This window comes from Doryrhamphus excisus, chromosome 11 (assembly GCF_030265055.1).
Source record: "Doryrhamphus excisus isolate RoL2022-K1 chromosome 11, RoL_Dexc_1.0, whole genome shotgun sequence".
Classification (NCBI taxonomy): Eukaryota; Metazoa; Chordata; class Actinopteri; order Syngnathiformes; family Syngnathidae; genus Doryrhamphus; species Doryrhamphus excisus.
The window spans coordinates 5,217,255-5,225,268 of NC_080476.1; positions in this window are offsets into that span (position 1 = coordinate 5,217,255).

An 8,014-nucleotide genomic window follows, 5' to 3' on the forward strand; every position below is an offset into this window, starting at 1 on the left:
ATGCATTTCACAGATGAATCACTGCTCTGTATGATATATAAACAGGTTCATAGGAGGAAAAAGAGTGCCATCTGGTGGGACAATGCCTCCCAAATGAAGTCAATGCAAGTTTACTGGACTGAAACGGAATTGCGGAATTAAGCCATCATGTCGGACCGAGCATGGTTGGAGACACGGAAGAAAGCAAGGAAAGGTAATAAGAGGAGGGCACATTTTCACGCTTTGGTGCCCGTCAATTGGGGGTGTGAACATGGGTCACGTACACCTCCGCCATGTTTGCATGTGAATGGACTTAGCGGCATGTTTAACCTGTCTGCTCCCAAAAGAAAGGCATTGTTTCTTACCCTTCATCCATCCAAAGTCATCAATGCCACATTTACTGTATATTGATCCTGCTGGATGCATTCATGTATATAATATATAATATATAATAGATGTCCCCCTCCCCACCAGACTAGAAAGACAGCCAACCCAAGTTAATTGTCCAAGCGTGTCCACTCAGTCGTCTGCTCCTGCTGAGAAGATTGTTCCTGCTGCCAAAAGATTCCAGCTGCACTTTGAAAAAAGAAGCGCTTGGCTCCCAAAGTGATACTGACCAACATGTGAGTATGAGATGATTTGAGATTTGAGATGAAGAGCCGCATGCGGGTTTCCGACCCCTGTTCGAGATGTTTAGAAGCTTCTGAGTTGTGGATCTATTTGGCACACAAACATGGAGGAGGCGGGTTCAAACTGAATATATGTGTGCTTTCACAAACGTTTTCACAGTCCTCACCAGAAAAGGGATTCCCTTCTCTTTGAGTTCACATTGCAAGTTCATTTCTAATCCACATCAAGTCTGATGTGGAAATACAAGTCAATTGAATCTGGAACACTTTGTTTTCACAGTCACAGTTCACTTTCTAAACTACTTTAGCTGTAAAGGGTACGTAGTCATTTTCATGGCAATACTAGGCAATGTGGACCAAAATCACTTTGCATTCACAATGTTAATTCATATGAAAGAGGAATCAGTTCTGATCCACTTCCTTTCTAATGGGCCTAAACTAAACATAATGAAAACATAACTCAATGTGAATCTGAACCACTTTGTGTTCACATTGTATAAGTTTGGCTAAGTTGTCTTGCTTTGGTTCACTTTATTGAAAGAGGTGTCACTTCTCTTTCGGATCCACTTCTCATGGGGGCAAAGTGAGCAGAATGAAAATATAGGTCCACATGCATGCAGACCGCTTTCTGTTCACACTGCACTGATGATGTGGTGGTGTCACTTCAGTTCAGTTGTGAGTTCATTAGAAAGTGAAGTAAATGTTCTGATCCACTTTAGGTTCAAACGGGGACACTGTCACTAGAATGGCAAGTCAAAGTCAATCTGGACCACTTTGTGTTCACATTTCTTTTGAAAGAAGAGTCAATTTACTTTCTGATCCACTTGATTTGTATTGGGGCCAAATTGAATAGTGTCAAAATATAAGTCAAAGTGAATCTGGACCAAATAAATTGAATTGAACTGAACTGAACTGAAGGAGGAGTCAGTTCACTTTCTGATCCACTTCAGGTTTCCATGGAGCCACAGTCAACATAATAGCAATACAAGGCAAAGTTGTACTTTCTGTGCTGAGGTGGAAAGTTTGTTTGAAGGAGTAGGAGTTCTCTTTCTGATCCAGATTTATTTTTAGTAGGTTGAGTTGTATGTGTGTAGAGTGTAACCCAGCCCAGGAGGAGTAGGGAAGGACACCGGGAAGCCATCAAAAAACTGCTAAATGGAGTTTGTTTGCGTCCTCCCCACACAATGTCCCCACGCCCGGATCCGCCAGCTCTAAGAGGGCCCGCTGTGAGAGCGTCTCAGCCTGGGTCCCCGGGGACCAGAGTATGAGGCTGGGATGGGGGGGGGGGGCAGCTGCATCCCGCAGCCCCTCAACACTCGGCCCTTTCTTCTGGTGGGACACTTGGAGAATGAAGCCCTGCATGGTCCTGACGTGACCTTGCAGAACTTCAGCAGAGTGGACCAGAAACACTTGAGGTTCATTTGAGTGTTTTTGAAAGGAACATTTCACTGAAGAGCTGCTAAGTTTTCAAGTGGACTACTTTAGATCTTCAGGGCGAGGACAGGAGGTTATGTTTTCAAGTACATATTGTGCATGTTACAGCAACTTTGTACTTACAGTAGTTATATAAACACATACATTTTAAAACATTGTTTAATGATTAAATAAACATGGTGTTAGTATAGTAACATATACTGTAGTTTAGCTTAAATGTACGCTTATTTTAATATTCAGGAGTAACAGATTGCCATTATTGTTAATGGGCCTTTTCCGGTTGTGTCTGTCTTCAGGCTTCTGATTTAAAAAAAATCAATTAAAATTTAAAAAAAAGTCACAAGAATAAAGTGAAATAATGCACTTCTGGACGGAGATGTCAGATGTTGGTATTAGCTGGAGCCATCCACCCAACTTGGGAGTGACTGCTCCCAGTGCCCCGATCATTACTGGCACCACTGTTGCCTTCACACCCCACATTTTATCTAGTTCTTCCTTCAGCCCTTGGTATTACTCCAGCTTTTCCTATTCTGTTATTTTGCTATTGTTTGGGATTGCTACAAATATCACCATTACTGTCTTCTGACGTTTATCTAGCACCGGCCATCATCAGCTTGTCCGTCTGGATCTGGTTCTTCTTGACCACCTTTGGTGGTGTCTGCCATCTTGATTCTGGACCTCCAGAATCAGATGTTCCGGTACACTATTCTTGCTTCCTGGTGATGCCCTTCCTGCCAGCACTGTAATGTACTGGACTGTCTCTGAGCCTTCACCAGGGGTCCTGTCTGATGCGGTAGTCCCAGACCTCTATTGCCAGCCGTTTCCGGCTACTGGTATGTTTTCCTAAAGTCAGTCACTTCTTTAATTTGTTGGTGGTACATGCCATGCAGGGGATTGTCTTTCCATGTCTTTCCATCTGGCTCCTTCTGTTGTCTGAGGCAGTCACTTAGCATGTCATCCTCGGGGTCCATCTTCTTGATGCATTCTTGGAGGCCTGTTGTTTCCTCCTGGACAGTGCCTGTGACACTCACTAGTCCTCAGCTCGCCTTTTTTGCTGAGTGTATAGCCTTAGGATGCTGGACTTGGGGTGGAAGCCTCCACGCATTGTAAGGCGCTTGCATCTCTTACACTGGCCACAGGATAATGCCACCGGGGTATCTGATTACTGGCGGGCTATAGGTAGTAATAGCCATCATCTGACTTTCAGGATCTGAAAAGTTAAAAAAAGTTGCAAGTGCCAGCATTTTGATAAAGAAAGCGATAAACATTAATTAATTAACATTCATTAATTCATTAATTCATTCATTAATTCATTCATTTTCTACCGCTTATCCTCACGAGGGTCGCGGGGGTGCTGGAGCCTATCCCAGCTGTCTTCAGGCAAGAGGCGGGGTACACCCTGGACTGGTTGCCAGCCAATCACAGGGCACATATAGACAAACAACCATTCACACTCACATTCATACCTATGGACAATTTGGAGTCGCCAATTAACCTAGCATGTTTTTGGAATGTGGGAGGAAACCGGAGTACCCGGAAAAAACCCACGCATGCACGGGGAGAACATGCAAACTCTACACAGAGATGGCCGAGGGAGGTCAATAAAGATTATTGTATTGAAATAAGTCACTGCTAAATACGAAGGTGGTGTCCGTTCAGTGAAGGTAAAAGGAACCTTAACTGCTCATTTAGATGTTGGATGCATGTAAAACTATAAAAATGTGTTTTGACATATGGAGAGTTGCAGAGTAACTGTGTAAGTTAGCAGAGAACTACAGAATCTACCGCTGATGACATCATAGATGGTGCAACGGAGCTGATGTCCACTTCCTGTTTTCATATATATTAGCAAGTTTCTAGGTTGCTAACAAGGATGTTTTGCGCTAAACATACTTTCATAAGAGTCACACTTACTCTATGTATTAATAACATGACAAGACATGCACTGCATTGTACAGTCACTGGAAAATGTCTACCATATTTTGGTGTCAATTTTGTACCGAAAAATGCACTCACCATAGCTTTAAAGGATGAGTGCTTTCATAATTGAGATGTTTGATCTCAGATGTTTACGTTTCACAATTGAAGATTACTATTCTAATGAATTAGAATATATTGCCATGCCATTCGGTGCCTTCCTGAGTGAAGTGCAAGCAGGTGCAGTTTTAAATTGACTTAAATTGACTGCGTGTTTTTGCGTATAATACAAAAGGATTCCGGTTGTGTCCTCTCATATACATAATCCTCCCCAACGCTCCTCTTCCTTTTCCTCCAGGGGCCTGAAAGGGAAGCCTCGGCTCTAACCGGGGGCCCGTGGGCGCAGTGAGAAAACGAAGACCTCTGCGCCCCCTCTAAACCCCCAGGAATTTCTCATTAAGCGTAGATTTGAGTGAGGGGGTCTCCCTCTCGCCCGTTATTCACCTTTTCTCTCTTTCAGCTTTCTCCCAATCCCGCTTTCAAAGCCTGCAGCCACTTCCTCTTCCCTTCTTTCACTTTTTACACAACTTTTTTGTCTCATTCTTCTTTAAGAAGAGAGAGGCATAATTGAATTTGACATTTCTCTTTTCTTGTTTCATAATAATAGTCTCCTGAGATATTTGTGTCCCCAGGCAGCACAGATGAAGCAGATTCTCCTTTCAAAGATGTTCTCATTCACGCATTGTTGGCGACTACAAGTAGGCTTAATGGGGATTATGTATATGAGGCGAGCTAATGAGACCATATTTAGCCGCCACTTTTCACAACATTTGGCCGCTCGTGACTTTTCCTGTTTTTGGCGCTCGACTTTGGCGCCATTTTCGATGCCAGAGTGAGGGACAAAACATTGAAGAGTGGTTTGATTTTGGAATATAATGCACTTATGTCATGGGGTTTGCTGCTACAGTGATGCTGTGTGGTCATTACGCAACTCACTGTCTTTATTTGTCACAAAATCAGTGCAATGGTTTAAAAAATTAAATACAATACAGTTAAATGAGCTAAAAAATAGGAATAATAAATGGACTAGAGCTGTACTACCTAGTCATTGTTGTATATGCCTGTTTATTGGAAATCTCCTTTGTCATTCAGAAGACTTGGCTGATTCAGCCACATTTAAAATAAAATTGCTTTTATTTTTTGTTTAATATTTTTTTATATCCATTTATTTGTACACAATATTATGTCATTTGGATTATTTCCTCTATTTCATTATTAAATATTTACTATATTTTCATATTTTTATCGATATTTTTTTCCGATTTATGTTTATGTAAAATAAACAATGTTTTTAAATGTAACGTTCATTTGAGCATTTCCCTCTCACTAAAGCAATGTCATTCAAACTGGAGACCGCTCTGCTTATAGCCACTAGGGGGCGTACTTGTACCGTATCCGGTTAATGCTCGACTATACTGTGATCTGTACATGAGGTTCTATTTTTTTCTTGACATTCAGGTGCGTTTTTTCACAATATTTTAATTTCCGTATGACTTCGTGTGGAATAGCGTGACAGTGAGTGAAAAAGAGTGAAAGTTGGTGGGGAGGGGGTCCCCCACACGAGGCCAGAACAGCTGACAGCTGGGTTCAGCTGAGGTCAGAGGTCAGGCATTGGCGATGGGAGGGGGGAGAGACGTGGAATCTAAAACAAGAGGAAGAAACACACACAAAACAGTCTTAAGGGGAGCCATCGCTGCGAGGACTATTTGCTTGTAACCATGACAACCAAGAGTTTATTGCTGCTGTACAAGTACACACACACATGGTTTGTTCGCCTTTTTGAAGTAGATTTTGATAACATTTTATATTACTATGTACTACTATTTTTGTAATACATTTTTAATATGGTCTTGCATGGATTCTATAACGGCAAGTATTTGAATTGACAATCATTCAAAGAAAGCTTCAATCTCAATACAGGTGCTCTGCTTCCCTCTAGTGGACAACAGAGGTACGTCTTCTAAACCGCATTATTTGCATACATCTTTACATTTTTGCTTATATAATGTCTATTCGTCAGCAAATGTCTATGTAATGTCTATTTCTCAACGCTGATTTTCCTTTTAATCTGGGTAAATATTTACAGTGTATAAACCTTGTATTTTTCCAATTATAAAGCTTAATTATTTGTTTACATTCTTGTACAATATGCTATGGATGTATTTCCTGCACTTGTTCTGATATTAATGGGCATCATTTTGTATTGTTACACACTGGTGTATACTTTTAATTTAAATTATAGCATAGCATTTTAGAACAGTAAAACAACATTTACTCATGCTCTAGTCTGATTGAATTGTATTTATAAAATAAAAAGCAAATAAAACAGTCACAAGGGCTAGTTTATCTTTATCGCCGCCACTGAAGTACTTCAAATTAGGAATCATTTCTCCACTGATTACACTTAATGTGACAAATGAAGCTCACGTGTTGTTGTCGTCATGGCAACATTGATGCTGATATGAGATTTTGAAGTATCAAGGCTCAGTAGACATAAAATGTATGGTCCTAACTGCAATGTAAATATCTATCTTCCACTTTAAGTAGTTCTGTGTCAACAGATACAGCTCTTGCATTGGCTGTCTTACGGTAGCTGTTTGGGGCAAACATGCAGCGGGGTCTAAGGGCTCCAAACACAGAAATTATCTAAAACCACAACAATGCTACAAATTAAACAGTGTCGCCTAAAATAAGCAGCTGCAGTTTGACCTAAATAACAAATGGACATTCACTGCCTGCTGTTTCAATCGTCTACCATCAGGGGTCTCTGTTTTGCACCAAAACCACAGCCAAGCTAGGCCCGGTCTTGTCCGCCTTAGAGGTCCACCACTTTTCCTCGTCGTATCCACCTGGGGAAAAAAACAACCAAAAATGTCTTTGGTAGAAACGAGGGAGTGGCGTTTCCTATCGTGACTTGGTTGTGTTGACTCGTGTATCGTGTCGTCTCGGCCACTCGTTGGTGGTTGTTTTTTCATGTTGACCGGAGAAGGTTGCCATTTTGCGATCCAAGCCGCTTCCTGCATTAAGATATAGCGAGATCCATTCGTGTCCAGTTGGCGTGCTTGTGCTGGTGGCAGCGTTGTGTGGGGGGGGGCGGTTAGTGTGTATGTGTATGTTTTAAGGGGCGTTTAACCCTACTCTGGTCCCCTTCCCACGCAACCACTTTCATAGTAACGTGGACGTGACACAATACAATAAAAACAATGCACTACCCTACCCGCCATGTTAGTTGTTGCTACACGCGGCAAACCTGGGAAGCAACACCGGAAGTAAACACATTTATTTCATTCACGCCGTATGTTTTAAACATATAACGAATAATACTCTGTGTGTGTGTTTCGTGGGTTCCCGACACGCTGCATGGACAAGAGAGTTGCGGGTCAACATTAAACCCACGCTCTAACACTTTGTGGCCTTTATCTGTTCCCCTTCTTCGCCTCTCCTGCTCTGAGCTGAGAATGGAGGACTCCATTTTGAAGAAGTAGCAGCAGCGGCCACTGATTCTACACGGGGAGAGGGCGGGGGAAAGAAGAACCCACGCGTGATTTTTGTTTAGTTTTTAAAAAATAATAATAATGCAACACGCATCGTTTTCATGCAGCCTTTTAATGGACGTACATGCTCGTGTCGCATGGAGGAAGCTGACACTTTAAGTTTGACGTATGACGTAACGGCTGCTGACAAGATAATTGATGCCTAATTATAAAGAGGGAGGTCTTCTTAGAAGGTGCTTTTTTGTATTATTGTAACTATGAGAATGTGACGACGCCCCCCCCCCACCCCCCAGCAAGAGAAGTCCGTTTTTTGTGTGAGAGACGGGGCTGGTGGGTGACGCCTGGTAGTGCGCACAGCAGACATGCAGGAAATAGACGCTTAAGAGAGACCCAAAAAAATCCAAAAGGTAGATTTAAAAAGTTGTGCGAAAAAAGGGAAGTGGTTCTCGCTGGGGTATGGGTGTGTAGATGGGGTGGGGGGGGTTTGGGTTGCAGGGGCCG